This window comes from Rhinichthys klamathensis, unplaced genomic scaffold (genome assembly GCF_029890125.1).
Source record: "Rhinichthys klamathensis goyatoka isolate OS25496 unplaced genomic scaffold, OSU_Roscu_1.1 h1tg000280l_1, whole genome shotgun sequence".
Classification (NCBI taxonomy): Eukaryota; Metazoa; Chordata; class Actinopteri; order Cypriniformes; family Leuciscidae; genus Rhinichthys; species Rhinichthys klamathensis.
The window spans coordinates 453,294-470,151 of NW_026606799.1; the positions used below are offsets into that span (position 1 = coordinate 453,294).

Here is a 16,858-nt window from a genome sequence, read left to right on the forward strand (position 1 = left end):
GCTCTTCCTTCTGCTTTTAAAGTCTGCCTCAATAACTGAAATGACAATTATAGTGACACTGAAGCATGTCTACACTGCTCAATGACTAAACAAAACTTAAAACATTAATAAAAGCAAAAACGGTAACAACTTAAATTTAACTTAGTTTTCTCAAACTCTTTTAAACACCTAGTATTTAACAGGTCTTAAGTGTTGGAATGTGCACCAAAGTCATTTCTTCTACGTTGAAATCATTTTAAATGATTACATTTTCAAATTTTAATGCAGAAACAACAATTGATTGACATGCTCAGGGTTAAGAGAGTGACAGCAGAATATCTCGCTTAACTTCATCATACAACCGGGGAATTGCCGTTTCTGTTAAAAACCTTTATGCTTATTTAAGACATAACCAACTGTGTTTAGAGGATACTTACCAAGAACGAAATTTTTTCCATCATTTTGCGTGTTTTAGTCTGTTAAAGCGATATAATCTCGCGAGCTGTATGTGAGGCGGCTTTACTCTAGTCTATGTATGCACGCAGAGAAAACCAACTCTCAGAGAGCGCGCAAGTAGGCCTACTGAATAGTTTAAAATCGTTTGAATGTTTAAACTGGTAAGACTTAAAGACATGCAAATGGTCAACTTTAGTCACGATGGCCCGATTATGCAAGTGAATATTCCGTCATGTCCCGACTCCTAACCGTGAGCGTGTAGTTTCACCGGCTGCAGCGCTGGACGCTTGCCCGAGCGAGAGAGAGAGACGCAGCACTGCATTGAACTCACGCTGTTTGTGAAATTGCGTCTCACAGAAAGTTTTAAAATGACTGATTTGATTTTATAATCTGTGTGGATTCATTTACTAATACTACAACCTACATGCTAAAGTGAATCAATGTTTCCGGGAATTTCCCGCATTATAAACTGCGGGAATTATTCAAATTATGCGCACTCCCGCGCCGAAATTGGAGCCCTGAATTGGCTACATTCAAAAGCACAAAAGTATCGATACGGCAGCTGCTGTATCGATACGCGTATCGCCAGGAGTTCATGACGATATATCGTTGTATCGATATTCTGAGCACAGCCCTAATAAATATATTTAAAACTTTATAAACCATGATCACTGGCTTCCAGCAACGGCTATTTTAAATTATGGGAGAGTTTTTGGGTGAACTATTCTTTTAACACTGGTGGTAAATAGAAATGAATCAAAGTTCGTCAATAGCTTTTCAACTACTGTGGTAAACATTACAGTTTTTTACAATTGTTATAGGACCCATTTCTCAATGCTTAAGTCACTCTTTCAAAACTCTTCACACACAGAGCACAACAGCAGTCAGTGTGGGCTAAACTGTAGATTGTTTATCATTGCTTTGACACAAAATGCATTCAACCACTACATCCATCAAATGACATGAATTCATTTCTCACTCTGACGCAAACACCACCTAAACTATGTACAGGCAATTTGCACACGCATACTCTTTTCAAAACGGCTAAACTTAATTTCAAAACCTAGCATAATCAAAACTGGAAAAGACATATTGAAATATATTCCAAATCTAAAAAATGTTAAACTATCAAACAATTAGACGTAGCTAAACAGGTGTTAGGATTTCATTTTCATCTATACAAAAGGGGAAAACATAGGAATAATTGTGTACTGTAATGTGACTAACATATCCTGCAGTGAATTCTAAACAGTAGAGAGTGAGTGTCATTCTTGTTTTGTAAAGAATTTTTACAAAAGAAATTGTGTAATGCTACCTGTTGTTGGTGTTTTTAGGTGATTGTTTTATGAGTGACAACCTTTGCTAGTGTTATGGAAGAATGGCTTAATTTGAGACACTATATGAAGCAGGGACGTGCACAGGGGGGTTGCTCAGGTTGCCCGGGCAACTGCCCATATGCCCTTCTCACTCAAGTTGCCCTTCTCACTCAAGTTGCCCTTCCGAGAAAAAAATTAAAAAGTACAATGGATGCAGAATTTCACGTAGGCCTAGATTTAAAAAAAAAATCGCAAAGCCTCATTCACTTACATTCGGGCACCGAAAGTGAAAGTCAGTATGAAGGGCAAACGCTGCACGCGACCATAGACTGCACGCGACCGGCGTAGGGCCACGCAAATTAAGGCCACGCCTCCATCTCGTGTCATAGTCATAGCGCGCCGTCAAATGTGTAGCTCTACAACATCCACGACAAAATGAAGCGAAACTATCCTTCTGGTCACGAAAAGAGGAAGAAGAAAAAAACCATGTGAGTGAATTGCGGGAACAACAATCAGGTAAACTTGTGTTCTCTCCTCTCTAAGTTTGATGTCTTTCGGTCTTGCTAACCTAGCTAGGCAGGCAGTGCATCTCTTGCATCACTTTGTGGCTGACAAAAGTGAGAGTAAAATACAAGTATTTATTACGTTTGATTTTGATAAACGACAAAGTGCAACTGTGTTTGTTTACTGCAGCTCGGAAAACATAACCGCGTCGCGTGTGTTATCGTGCGTTCATATGCGCGTTGCCGAAATGAAACTCGCATTTTTCAAGCAGAAATATGTGGAGACCAGACATACTGTACAATACATGATGCACGTGAATGATGGCACTCCCAATCAAAGTACACACTATAAAACAAGACACTGATTATCTAGTCTCAGTGTAGTTAAAAACTCTAAACAACTGCACTAATTATGCAAGATAGAAAGCAATCTATTGACAATTTGACATTGATTGACTATTGATTTATAGGCTATATTGAATTTAAAATGTTGATTAGCTGGACATACTGGTCAAAATGGATGCACATCCCTCAGTAAATAATAACCATAAATCAAGAATTGCTTCAACATGCATAATAAAAAATTAAAAAAGCATACTGATGCCGAAAATGCCCAGGCTGTAGAAAGAACCAAAGTTAATCCCAAAAGCCAAAGCTCAGGGTTATAAATAATTTATTATTTTCTTCTTATTTATGTTTACGTTAATATTCACTTACTTAAAGGAGAACTCCGGTCAATTTTAACATTGAGCTCATTTTTTTGTACATTTGGAGTGCTGTCAGTACAGACAAAAACGACAAAAATCGGTGTTGCCTACACCGTGTTATCCTCTTTTTAAAATTCGCACCCTGTTGACTTCAATGGGGCAAGTTCTAAACTTGCTTTTAGCCTCTTAACATCCTTGATTTGTCATTACAAGTGCACAGCCATGTGAGTGGTGTTATTAAGAGTGACCACGGTCAATATGACTGCAGTAGATGTGAAAGATATTAATAAAAATGATGTTAATTCAGCCAGCTCACATACCTGTATTTACTTCCTGGTTTCGTTCGAAGTCCACAGTAGTCGATTGTCGCGCGCGATCATTGGTAACTAATATAACTAATGATCGCGTGCGCGAACTCGACAATCTTTCACATCTACTGCAGTCATATTGACCGTGGTCACTCTTAATAACACCACTCACATGGCTGTGCACTTGTAATGACACATGAAGGATGTTAAGAGGCTAAAAGCAGGTTTAGAACTTGCCCCATTGAAGTCAACAGGGTGCGAATTTTAAAAAGAGGATAACACGGTGTAGGCAACACCGATTTTTGTCGTTTTTGTCTGTACTGACAGCACTCCAAATGTTCAAAAAAAAAAGAGCTCAGTGTTAAAATTGACCGGAGTTCTCCTTTAATAATATTCACTTATTATCTTAACATTCTATAGAAAATACTCTATTCAATAAATATTGTGTGTTTGAACCTCATTCTGTTCTATATTGTTGTACTTATTATTTGACTGTTTTGTTTAAAGGAGGGAGGATTGTATGGGAGCACTGAAGTGTCAGGTGTGACTGTGTGGCAATGGCAAATGGTTTACATAGCTCACGACATCACAGGTCAGGTAGAGGCCCCTTAGCAGAATTTTGCTTAGGGCCCCAGGGGGAGGTCAGGATCGGCACTGGGTTTAGCAGTCGATTCTGTTCCTTACCGGAATTCCTGTTCCCTTTACGCAATCATACTACAAATCATGCGTAGTTGCCCAGATGAGCAAAAAGCACAATTGAATGTACGGGAAGCCAAAAGGTTAAAAAAGGATTGTATTTTTTCCGAAATCTAAGCGTTTTTTTTTTTTTATTAGAAGCGAGTTTTTCCCCATCTGTCAATTAAATCCAGATTATTTATTTAAAAAATAAAAAAATACAAATAATAATTAAAAAACAATAAACAATAATATGAGGAACTCTTTTTCTCATGTGTATTTTGGTGACATTTAACATATTGTTAATACATTTTGTATACTGTTTACAAAGTTGTATATCATAAACCTCATCTTTGACGTTTGCAATCTTTATAAATAATAATAAGTCCATAATATGAGGCATTGCGTTTGGACATAAACACGATCAGATAAGGCAATTTGTATGGGCAAAATTCAAATGAATATATTCCTTCATATAGCCCTTGAGTTTTGGGGGTAGTGCCCTTTTTTCAGGTCAGAGCAACTGCCCCACAAAATTCCTGTGCACGTCCCTGATATGAAGTGTTTTGGGAGTTTCAGTGCATTTTGAGTGTGAAATTTACTAAATTTACAGCTGTGCCAAGCTGAAGGTAGGTAAGGAGAATGTGTAAAGTGTTGAAAAAGTGGCCTTGCGATTGTAAAAAAAAAAAACACAACTGTACAATTTAGAAGGTGCACGGTGTCATACACATAAATATAAAACAACACCTTTGTGGTAACATGCAGGGCCTTCCTTTGAGCGGTGCAACAGGTACGATCGCGCTTTGGGGGGCAGCGGCGAATGGACTGATTACACACATACTACATAAACGCACAAGAGAACCAACAGTCAACTTCTGTTACACACTTTAAGCATCAAAGCCCTGTGCATGTCCCCTCAGTTGCCAGGCAACTCAACCAAATCCTTATTCATGCTTGGCTGGTTTCTCTGTTGTGGAGGAATCCCGATCCCATTCCCCCTCCGTTTCCACCTATTTTTTATCTGCAGTCTAGCAACCTTCCATCATTTTTTTTTTTCATCTCACGCATGAACATGTAAGCGTAAACATGGGCACAGATTAAATAATTGTCCCTGCTTATTTGGTATATGCGTTATTGTCACTTTCTATTGTCTTTTAGGACACTTTTTTTTCTAATGCTATATATCAGTACTATGTTATGATAGTTCTTTTAAAATTAGAATTATAGCTTTGATTTATATATTTTCCGTTTTCATTTTAGGTTTTGGTAATTGTGCTTTTGTCATGTTTTAAAAACTATTTCTATTTAGCTTTAATATATTTTTATTTCAATTTTAGTATTTCAACTCAGTTTTTTTCCATCTAATATTTTACTTTATTTTATTAAATACAGAACACACATTTTAATAGTTTGGGCAAATGATTACAGACACTAAAGATTATAGTAAAGTACTGTAAAAAGATTATGTGCATGTGAAAAAAAAATTGCTGCAATCCTTCCTATTGAATCGCCATTGTAGTTCTCTTACGAGAGGTTCTCTCGTATTGCGTAAGCTAGCTTACGCTGCGGGAAAGATTCATCTTTGCTGAGAATTTGAAGCCAAAAAATGTGACCTGATCCAGCAAAATGAGTCACAGTGACCCAAATTTAAAAATTGAGATTTTGGTATTAATGGAAAGAGGAGACCATAAGCTTTCAATTGATATCCTAGTCAAAGTCATACCTTGAATGGTTGTAAAGATATACACATTTGAATTATGGTCGTCTGCCCTCTTTTTCCAATTGAAAACCTGAGAAAATCGCTTTTAAAGTTTTTTGCCCGTTTTTTGTTGATATCTTTCAAAATCCATTACATTTAAAGGGATAAACTATTTATTTTACAGCTTAATTTGACCAAAGACATTAATATATAAATGCTATTAAACCAGGCTGAAGCTCAAATTATTTTAAAAGTTTTTATTTGAATAAATAATTTAACAGTAGGCATACCTTTTACAAAAATGTACTAAAATCAGAAAGATTGAACAGAGGTGCTACATTTTTGCTTGAGAGAGAGGGTGTGTCTGTGTGTGTGTGTGTGTGTGTGCGTGTGAGAGAGAGAGAGAAAGTGAGAGGCAGAGAGACAAGGAAACAGAGATCAAATAATGCTATGCAATCATATCTTAGTGTAGGCTAGTTGACAATAACAGCGTAACAAATTCATAACGGAGATACCAACAGTTAAATATTGGGTTAATCAAACACATTGTAATGGATTCTGCTTGCAGATAAATAGCTACACTCATTCACATTTGTCAATCACGTTATGTCAATCACGCGTGCACACTACGAAACTTTCATCCGTTATATAAAAACAATCGTAAGTTTTTCGCATCCGTAGCAAGCAGTTTGAATGGTGTTTTGACAATTCGGAGCCACCGAAACAATACGAAAAAACGCATACGAAAAAAAACGCGGACTCAGTGTGCAATGGCCAGGGGGCTTGATGACGCTTTGGCAACTTTGCTCACTTTTGACAGCGACATTTCTCAAATTAATAATATTTAATGTTTCTGAGGAGATCTGCTAGCTTGTTTATTACACAGAGCGCTCGCTGCGAGTCTGACAGGAGGGTGGCTGGACCAATCGCGTGCCGGTCAGTCGAAACGGCTTCCCATCGACAAATGATCAGCATTTGTGTACATTTCTAAGCTTTTTGATTGGTTCTATACAACGTGTAACACCATTTAAAGAGCAGAGATAGTGACGTTTCAGGGGATACCAGGGAAATGCTCAGAGGTGATGAGGGAGTTGAGAAAAGCAATGTTCATTTCCAGCGAATTTAGTAAAACTTTGTACACTTTAATAGTAATTTAAATACCTTTACTCAATTATCTGGACTACGAAACTTTGGGAGATTATTTTTGAATGTCTGTTCTTTGAAATTAGCACAAAAAAAAAAAAACTATTATTTCATTGTTTTTCCACATAATCGGCCCATATCTTAAAATAGAACGTTGCGACTTCCGACTCATTTCGCCAGATCGGGTCACAAATTATTTCATAATTTGTATCCATTGACAACGCAGTTCCTCTGCGGCAGACCTTGAGCAGGCTAGCTAGCGGCTCATTGGTTCGCTCAGAGAGAACTGCTTAAGCCTATGGGAGAGCGGGGCTGAACCCGCTGCCAATGAGAAGCGCCCGCGCGCTCATTGCGTCATGGCCCGCCAGAATGGGCGTGGCTATGGTGTATATAACAGTCTCTCCCAGGCTTATATGTTGATTCATTTCATCTTCAGCGAGCTACACGCTTCTGCTGACTTGAGAAAAGCCGTCGCCGTCGAGAAGGCATCACTCTAGCGAGCTCCCGGACCCTGAAGAAGCCGGCCGTCTTCGCCACCTTCAGCCGCCCTGCAAGCTAGCGCCATCCGACGACTGTATCCTTCTCTCATTATCTAAAAGAGCGCGAGCGTCTTTTTAAAGATGCCTCGCTTCGCCTGCGGCTCTTGCCGCGCTCCTCTCGAGGACGGAGACCGCCATGTCATTTGCGCTCTCTGCCTGGGACTCGAGCACGCGGAACTCGCCCTCGCTGATGGAGGATGCGACTTCTGTGAGAGCCTGCCGTTGTCGTCCCTGCGGGCACGACTTCTGGCGGCTAAATCCGCTCCCGCGCCGCCTCTCTCTTCGCCGCGGAAGAAGAAACGCCGCGCCCAGAGGCCGCCGGAGCCCCCTGCGGAACCATGCGGGCCGCCGCCGCCGCCTCCCGCTTCCCGCTCTCCCTCCCCGCCCCAGCCGGACATACAGTTGCCGCCGAGTGGCCGCTCTGTCGCTTCCGATGACGCCGCGGAGGAGAAGGATTCCTGTTCACTGCTCGCGTCAGACAGTGAGGAATGGTCATCTCTCGGATCCACGAGAGAGTCGGCGGGGATCCGCGCCGGAATAGAGGAGGAACTAATGCGCCTCCTCTCACAGGCCGTCGAACGCCTCGGTCTCGAGTGGTCTCCTCCACCCGAGCAGGCCCCGAACCGGATGGACGGCAGCTTTTTTCATCGGCGCTCGACCCCCGCGTGCAACCGGGCCGCCCCATTCCTGCCTGAACTTCACACAGAGCTGACGAAGTCCTGGAATGCCCCACTCTCGGCCAGAAACCGCTCCGATATCTCCGCCTCGCTGCACTCGGTGGACGGAGCCGCCGAAAAAGGTTATTCAGCCATGCCGCCCGTTGAGGACTTGGTCGCCGCCCACCTCTGCCCGCCCTCTGCTAGATGGCGCTCTTCCCCCACGCTTCCTTCGAAAGCTTGCAGAGCGACCTCGAGCTTTCATGCTCGCGCCTATGCCGCCGCCGGTCAGGCCGCCGCGGGTTGGTGCATTCTATGTCTGTCCTCCAGGTGCTACAGAGCGATATTCTCCGTGAGTGGGCCGAGAGCGGTAGAACCCCCCCCCTCCGCTGTCACGGATCTGAGAAGTGCTACGGACCTCGCCCTTCGCGCCACTATAGCCGCCGCACAAGCCCCGGTCGAGATGCATCGCCAGCCTTTGTGTATCCGAGAGACACTTATGGCTCACGCTCGCCGACATGGGAGATTCTGAGCGCGCCGCGTTTCTTAACGCGCCCCTCTCCCCGACGGGCCTTTTTGGATCTGCTGTCACGGGGATCGTCGATCGCTTTTCCGAGGTCCAGAAAGCCACTCAGGCCATTAATTTGTTTCTGCCCCGCCGCGCTAGCTCTTCCGCAGGCTGCTCTCGCGAGCCTCCTGCCAGAGCCCCACCACAGCGCCCTCCTCCGCAGACTCAAACAGCCCAGCGCAGACAGGGCGGCCGCCCTCGCTCTGACAGCCGCCGCAGACCGCCGCCCCCACGGGGTCCGCGACCCAAGATCACGCTGAAGCCTGATCATCAGAAGTCTGCCTAGCACAGTTAAGAAAACGACGGCGCTCTCCCGCTGCGGCCGGACCGCCGTCAAAGCTTCACCCTCTGCCAGTCCCCGTTGTTTCGCCGACTGCTGTAGTGTTTACCGCCACAAACAAGCCGGTGTCCCAGCCCGCTTGCGAGCGACAAAAAGCCGTTTTTACGGCTACCCAGAGAAATCTCAAAAAGAGAAAATATGCCAGTTGTGTAGAAAATGTGCCCACAATCATGTGTTCACCCATACACACAAGCATAACATATCCCGTGTCTCTCTCAGAGCCCGTCCACATGAAGCGGGCACAGCCCGCTCTAGTATCAGAGAACATAAACACGCCCACGAGCTCATGCACGTGTCCCCTCTCTGCTCGCTCTGTTTCACGGCCCATAGACTCCTCTCTGAGTGTAAGTCCCGTTGCCACACACATTCAAAGCGCGCCCACACACTGTGTCCAGCCCGCTATGTGCAGCAATCAGGGCGATATAGCCATTCGGCCACTAGCCGCATGCTCCAAAGCGTGGGAAGCCATTCCAGGCATTTCCCCGTGGGTGCTAAGCATTATAAAGAACGGCTATCTGCTACAGTTTCGCCGCCGCCCGCCTCGTTCGCGCGCTCGGCTCGAATCTACTGTCAGCCCGCTGGCCGCCAACACGCTCCGCTCAGAAATTGCGACGCTGTTGCAAAAGGGCGCTATAGAGAGAGTCCCGCCATCTATGACCGAGTCGGGGTTTTACGGCCGTTATTTTCTGGTTCCCAAGAAAGACGGCGGCCTCAGACCGATTTTAGATCTCAGGTTTTTGAACAAAGTGCTCATGAAGAGACCGTTCAAGATGCTCACTATCAGGAAACTCCTCGCGCAGGTGCGCCAGGGGGACTGGTTCATCTCTCTAGACCTGAAAGACGCCTATTTTCAGATCCAGATAAATCCCCGTCACAGGCCATTCTTACGTTTCGCCTTCAAGGGTCATGTTTATCAATACGCCGTTCTCCCGTTCGGCTTATCCCTGGCGCCCCGTACCTTCACGAAGTGTATGGATACGGCGCTCGCCCCCCTGCGGAGCCAGGGGCTGCGCATATTGAATTATCTGGACGACTGGCTGATTTTGGCTCAATCACGGACGGAGCTTCTGTCGCACCGCGCAGTTCTCCTCGACCATCTGAAAACGCTGGGCCTCTCTGTCAACTGGACAAAGAGCTCCCTTCAACCCAGTCAATCGATTTCCTTCCTAGGAATAGATTTGAACTCGGTCACAATGACGGCTCGCCTGTCTACACAGCGCGCGCGCAGTGTTCAGCGACTAGCCGCCTCTTTTCAGATGGGCACCCGCACACCTCTGAAAACTTTTCAGAGGATGCTGGGTTACATGGCCTCAGCCTCCGCTGTGCTTCAGCTGGGCCTTCTGCACATGCGCCCGCTTCAGCTCTGGTTAAAAAGCCGTGTACCCCACCGCGCGTGGAACACGGGCCGCCAGCTGATCAGGGTTACGCAGACATGTCTCACGGCACTGCAGCCATGGACAGTAGCAGAATGGTTTCGGCGAGGCGTCACGATGGGGACCTTTTCCCGCCGAAAGGTCATCTCGACAGACGCATCCAACACGGGTTGGGGGGCGGTCTGCGAGGGCTCACCGGCCTTCGGCCATTGGTCGACTCAGGAAAGCCCCTTGCACATAAACTGTCTGGAAATGCTTGCGGTCGAGAACGCGCTCTCGCGCTTCCTCCCGCTCATTCGGGGACACCACGTCCTGATCCGTTCAGACAACATGGCTGTGGTCTCCTATCTCAACCGTCAGGGCGGTGTCAGATCCAGGAATCTCTTCCTGCTGACACACCGCATTCTAGTTTGGTCTCAGAGCCGCCTGCTCTCGCTCAGAGCGACGCATGTGCCGGGCCATCTGAACGACGGTCCGGACATACTGTCCAGGAACCTCATCTCCACATGAGAATGGTCCCTGAACACACAAACGGTCCAAATACTGTGGCGGCTATTCGGCAGAGCAGAAGTGGACCTCTTCGCGTCAGAGGAGAACGCTCACTGCCCAATATTTTTTTCAAGGAGCGAGGACGCGCTAGCCCAGGAATGGCCTCGCCGCCCGCTCTATGCATTCCCTCCGATCGCTCTGCTACCGCAGGTAATTCAGAGGATCAGGGACACACGCCACTCGGTGCTCCTCATAGCCCCGCGCTGGGAGAGTCAGACTCGGGTTCCGGAGCTCACTCAGCTGTCACAGACAGCCCCGTGGCCCATCCCAGTCAGAGCAGATCTCCTCTCTCAAGCTCGCGGCACGATCTGGCACCCCCATCCACAGCGCTGGGCGCTCCATGCATGGGTGATCAACGACTATTCGTCGATTTGCCAGAGGGAGTAAGAAACACTATCATACAGGCTAGAGCACCTTCCACGAGAAGGCTCTATGCATCTAAATGGTCTGTGTTCTCAAAATGGTGCACCGACAAAAATCTGGACCCACGGTCGTGCGAGGTGCCGTCTTTGCTTGTTTTCCTTCAAGAGATGCTGGACAAGGGCAGGTCCCCCTCCACTCTCAAGGTTTACGTGGCAGCCGTCGCGGCGTTCACTGAACCCCGACGCGCTCAGTCCCTGGGCAAAGACGAGTTAGTCATCCGCTTCCTCAGGGGAGCTAAGAGGATGAACCCTCCGCGCCCCCCTTCGGTTCCTATCTGGGATCTTTCTATAGTTCTCGAAGCTTTGAAAGCACCCCCGTTCGAACCGCTCGAGTCTGTGGACCTAAAATACCTCTCGCTCAAAACCGTTTTTCTGACGGCTCTGTCCTCAGTAAAACGCGTGGGGGATCTTCACGCGCTCTCATCCAGCGCCGCGTGTCTTGAGTTTGGACCGAATGATTCTGTCGTCATTCTCAAACCTAGGCATGGCTATGTCCCGAAGGCGATTGGTACCCCGTTCAGGGCTCAGATTATTTCCCTATCGGCTCTACCTTCATCCGATAGTGAGCGCGACGCCAATCTCCTCTGCCCGGTGCGGGCCCTGAGATTGTACACTACGCGCGCTGCCGCGTTCAGACGCGCTGAGCAGCTTTTCGTGTCGTTTGGGGGGCGCACCAAGGGTCTGGCCGCCTCAAAACAGACGCTGTCTAGATGGATAGTGGACGCGATTGCCTCTGCTTACGCATCTAAATGCCTGCCCTGCCCTCTGGGCATCAGGGCTCACTCCACTAGAGGCATGGCCTCATCGTGGGCATGGTCCTGTGGAATTTCCATTCATGACATTTGTGTGGCCGCGGGATGGGCCTCCCCGTCCACCTTTGTCAGATTTTACAACTTGGAAGTTCCCGCCTTGCAGGCAAAAGTACTAGCCGTCTAACGATCAGCTCCCTAAGAAGCTGCATTACTGGGAGTCCCTCACACAACCGGTTCGCCCCTTGTGCTCCCCTTAGATGCTTATGTATACACTTCATGTGCCCGCTCTGCCGGCCTCATATTACATTCACTCCACGTTAAGAATCCCACGGTATCTCCCCGGGGTTCATGAGTGGATTCATAGCGCGCACGGCGTTGACCAGGTGTTCCCGCAGCGTAAGCTAGCTTACGCAATACGAGAGAACCTCTCGTAAGAGAACGAATCGGTTACCTAACGTAACCTCGGTTCTCTCTAGATGAGGGAACGAGTATTGCGTTCCCGGCCGTGCTTGCGCTACTAGCGTTTCGCTTCACGCTGAAACAAATCAACATATAAGCCTGGGAGAGACTGTTATATACACCATAGCCACGCCCATTCTGGCGGGCCATGACGCAATGAGCGCGCGGGCGCTTCTCATTGGCAGCGGGTTCAGCCCCGCTCTCCCATAGGCTTAAGCAGTTCTCTCTGAGCGAACCAATGAGCCGCTAGCTAGCCTGCTCAAGGTCTGCCGCAGAGGAACTGCGTTGTCAATGGATACAAATTATGAAATAATTTTTTGGCTTCAAATTCTCAGCAAAGATGAATCTTTCCCGCAGCGTAAGCTAGCTTACGCAATACTCGTTCCCTCATCTAGAGAGAACCGAGGTTACGTTAGGTAACCGATTCGTTGTAACGTACGGACAGAGGGGGTCGGATCCATGTGCAGAACTTTATTAAGAGGGAACATCAGAATCGAAGTCAAACAGGCAAAAGTCGGGGCAGGCAGCACAGGTTCATAAACAGAGTCCAGATAACAGGCTAAGGTCAGGAATCCAGGGAAATACAAAGAACTAGAAACAGAGAACAATGCTCGGAATGGTACGCTTACGCTATACAATACTTCGCACTGAACACAGGGAAAACACGGGCTTAAGACAGGAAAACTTAATCAGCTTAACAAAACACACCTGAACATAATAAACGTAATGAGTCCATAATGAAACATAACATAAAGAGAGAGTGTCCTCCAGAGGCTCTCGAGGGCACTACAGCTGCCGATCGTCACAGTAGTACACAAATGCCACCATGTTGTTTGTTCTCTCCGATTGTTAATTTATCACGGGCGACAACAAATCAATTCTTGAAAGGAAAGTGCCGTGACATTGTCAGTCTGTTTGAGAGGAGGAATGGAATTAGGAAACAATGAAATACATTCTCATTAAACAATTACAATTTGGAGCTGCAGCTTTACATACACATGTTCAAACATTCTCGACAGGTTCCAGAGGTGAAGTAAACACCGATCATATTAGTATGAATGATTTAGTTTTGTTCTCATATCATTTTTTTCTTTTCTCATCACGATGCGCATTGTTAGCTGAGGGATCCATTGTAAACGCTAAGCAGTGTTTGTGAAGGCTTTAAATGGCTTCAGCCACAAGCAAACACACACTTCTCTGGATTCTATGCCTCTGTGATCTTTCACATCTGAAAAACCCTCACAACATCCTCGCAGACGTCGCTTGAGGCAGAACGTTTTGTTAATGCCACCTGACAGGGGATCAGCATCAGTTCCACCTTTAAAGGGGCCAATAAATGAATTTTATCCCCCCCCCCCCCCAGCCCCCCCCCCCCCCCCGGTCAAGTCTGTGTGCGTAATGATTGTACGCACAAGTGGACACATCTGTTCTGACAGATGCTTGTTTGTACCCAAAGATATGCTTTTCTAGATGGTGCAAAAGAGTGAGGGGAGGTTAATGGAGAACTGTTTTTCTCTGTTTAGCTGTGTGTGTGCATCGATAGCTATATCTCTATACAGGCAGATACTGCTTCCATAACCAAAAGAGATGAGCTGGGAGCGCTGCTGTTATGCTATTAAAGGAAGATCTTAGATAAATGCACACAGGCTGCCAGTTTTCTATTCAACGCTGCTAATCTCAAATTCTGCTGGTTAGTCAAAGCGGAGTCAGCTATACAAAAAGCTCTCAGACAGAATAGAGAGACGGATTGAAAAGGGAATGAAATGCAGGAAGACAATATGGATTGGGGGCTAGTGGATTTGACAAGAAATGCAGACTTTTAAAAGCAGGGCAATAAAAGAAGCAGCTGGAACACAGCGAACTTATCAATGGGTATTGACTTGTGCCACGTCAGCTCGCAAATGCCATTCCACTGAATAAGACTGTGGTTAGTTAACTAAAATGAAAGCATAAAAACTATTTTTGTTACATTTGTTATAAATGTTCCCTGAAACAAAATAAAATGTTAAAAACGTGTTTTATTTCAGCTAGTTGCCAAGGCAGCATTTCTCATTTTTATTTAGTTTAACTTGATGCACTAAGAAAACTAAAACTGAAATACAAATGAATAAAAACTGCTTAGGGATATATAAAAACCCCCAAATCTAATTAAAATGACAAAAACACAATTTTTTCCCCAAACTTTTAATTCAATTTAACCCTTAAACGCATACCTCGGGCCTTTAGTGACCCGGAACGTCATTCACTAATCACTACCCTCCTCCTCATGCATTTTTATAAAAGTTAGACATCAACCTTCTTAGAATTCCTCAATCAATTCATTATAAATAATATAACAAGAAAAAATATATATAAAAGAATGCCTGTTTTCCCATTCATTTTTTGTAAAAATTGTATAGGGTCGCTAACAACCCAAGGTGTGTAACAGTGTAAGTATATTTTTTCTGCACAACAATAATTGAATCTTTGATGACTAAATAAGTGCAATTAACCTTTATTCCACAAGGTGGAACTGAGACACAATGATGAAGTGACGTTTCACTCATAGTTACTGCAGGCAAAAAACAAAACAAACAGATCATCAGCAAAACTTGAAATGGCTCAGCGATTTACTGCAGAGCAAGTACTGAACGTAATCAAATATTAGTGTCGCTGTCACTTGATGGTGGATCTGGTGAAGAAGCTGTCAGCGATCAAAATATTGATTTTAAAGATGTTGAAAATGATAGTTTGTTGAGATCGCGAATATGAGCCAGATGCTGAATGTACTGGGAAATGAGCTCTGATTTGGACAGAGATGATGGTATAAAACATCTGCTCAAACTGAAACTGTCACGATACGATTTACAAAAAGTGGAGAAGAGGACTCAAGTGCAGTAAAAGGATATTTATTAACAAATTAAACACAAAGCAAAAACCCACAAGGGGGAAAACATAATTAATGAAACATAAAACAGAACTGAACTAGAACACGAAGACCATCACAAGGAACAGGGGTAACATAAGACAAAGATCCGACCAAGGCAGCAAACAAGAAGAGACTTAAATAGGGAACAAATCAAGAGGGAACAGGTGGAAGAACTCAAACACTAATCAGGTAACGAGGGGGAGGGATCAAACAATGATGAGAGCACATGGCTCAACATAACAAACACCCATGTGCAACACAAGACCGGACAGACATGTGACAGAAACATGCTAACCAAAACAAAATATGCTTTATTTTATTCTTCTGTAACTGTTACTCTAATATCAGGAGAGTTTTATATTATCGCAGGTAGATGTTAGAAATGCAGAAATGTTAGATCCAGGTCACTAAAGACCCGAATATGTAATAATGATTGGCGAAACATGCATTTAGTTCACCCCAAAATGAAAATTCTGTCATTAATTACTCACCCTCGTGTCGTTCAAACCTGTAAGACCTTCGATCATCTTCGGAACATTGTTTTTGATGAAATCAGAGAGGTTTCTGACCAAAACGACCACTTTCAAGGCCCAGAAAGGTATAAAGACATTGTTAAAATAGTCCAAGTGACTACAGTGGTTCAACCTTAAGTTTATGAAGTAACGAGAATACTTTTTGTGCGCAAAACAAAACAAAAATAACGACTTTATTAAACAATTTCTTCTCTTCCCTGTCATTCTCCTGTTTACATTGTAGACAGTGCAGTGCTTTGGCCGACGCTGTACGCGTGAGCAGCAGTGCAGCAGCACGACCCATGCATGTCAGAGCCATAGAGAGAAAGTGATACTGATGCAGGAACTGGCCAATAACGAGGCGGCGTTCTGCCGTACCCGGAAGCGCTGGACTGTGTCTACAATGTAAACAGCGTAGGAGAATGACAAGGAGGAAGAGAAGAAATTGTTATTTTTGTTTTGTTTTTTTGCGCACAAAAAGTATTCTATTCGCTTTGTACCTTAAGTTTGAACCACTGTAGTCACATGGACTATTTTAACGATGTCTTTACTACCTTCCTGGACCTTGAAAGTGGTTTTTGCGTTGCTGTCTATGGAGGGGTCAGAAAGCTCTCGGATTTTATCAAAGATATATTCATTTGTGTTCCGAAGATGAACGAAGGTCTTACGGGTTTGGAACGTCATGAGGGTGAGTAATGAATGACTGAAATTAAATTTTTGGGTGAACTAACCCTTTAAGGGTTATTTTATGAAAAGGTAAGACAATATAAAATTAAAAATGTATTCAAAATATTAATAATAGGATCTCAGTGATAACTACTGATATAAAACTGGGTTGTGGTGTTTTGTTTTGTGTCTATAGCTGAGAAAATTTATTTTATTTTTCTTCAGAAAAAGAGGACATTTTTGAGTTGCACAGTGCAAAAGATCACCCACACAAAAGGAGAGTAACTGAGCCATGTTACCTATGACAACACTTTATTTCAGTCAACAG

The 16,858-nt window shown here is 44.8% G+C and overlaps 1 protein-coding gene across 1 annotated transcript in view; it reads left to right on the plus strand.

Annotated features, from left to right (window-relative positions):
- Positions 1–16,858, plus strand: part of npm3 (nucleophosmin/nucleoplasmin, 3) — a 165,737-nt gene that overhangs the window by 39,889 nt on the left and 108,990 nt on the right. The gene's annotated exons all lie outside the window — the stretch shown is intronic.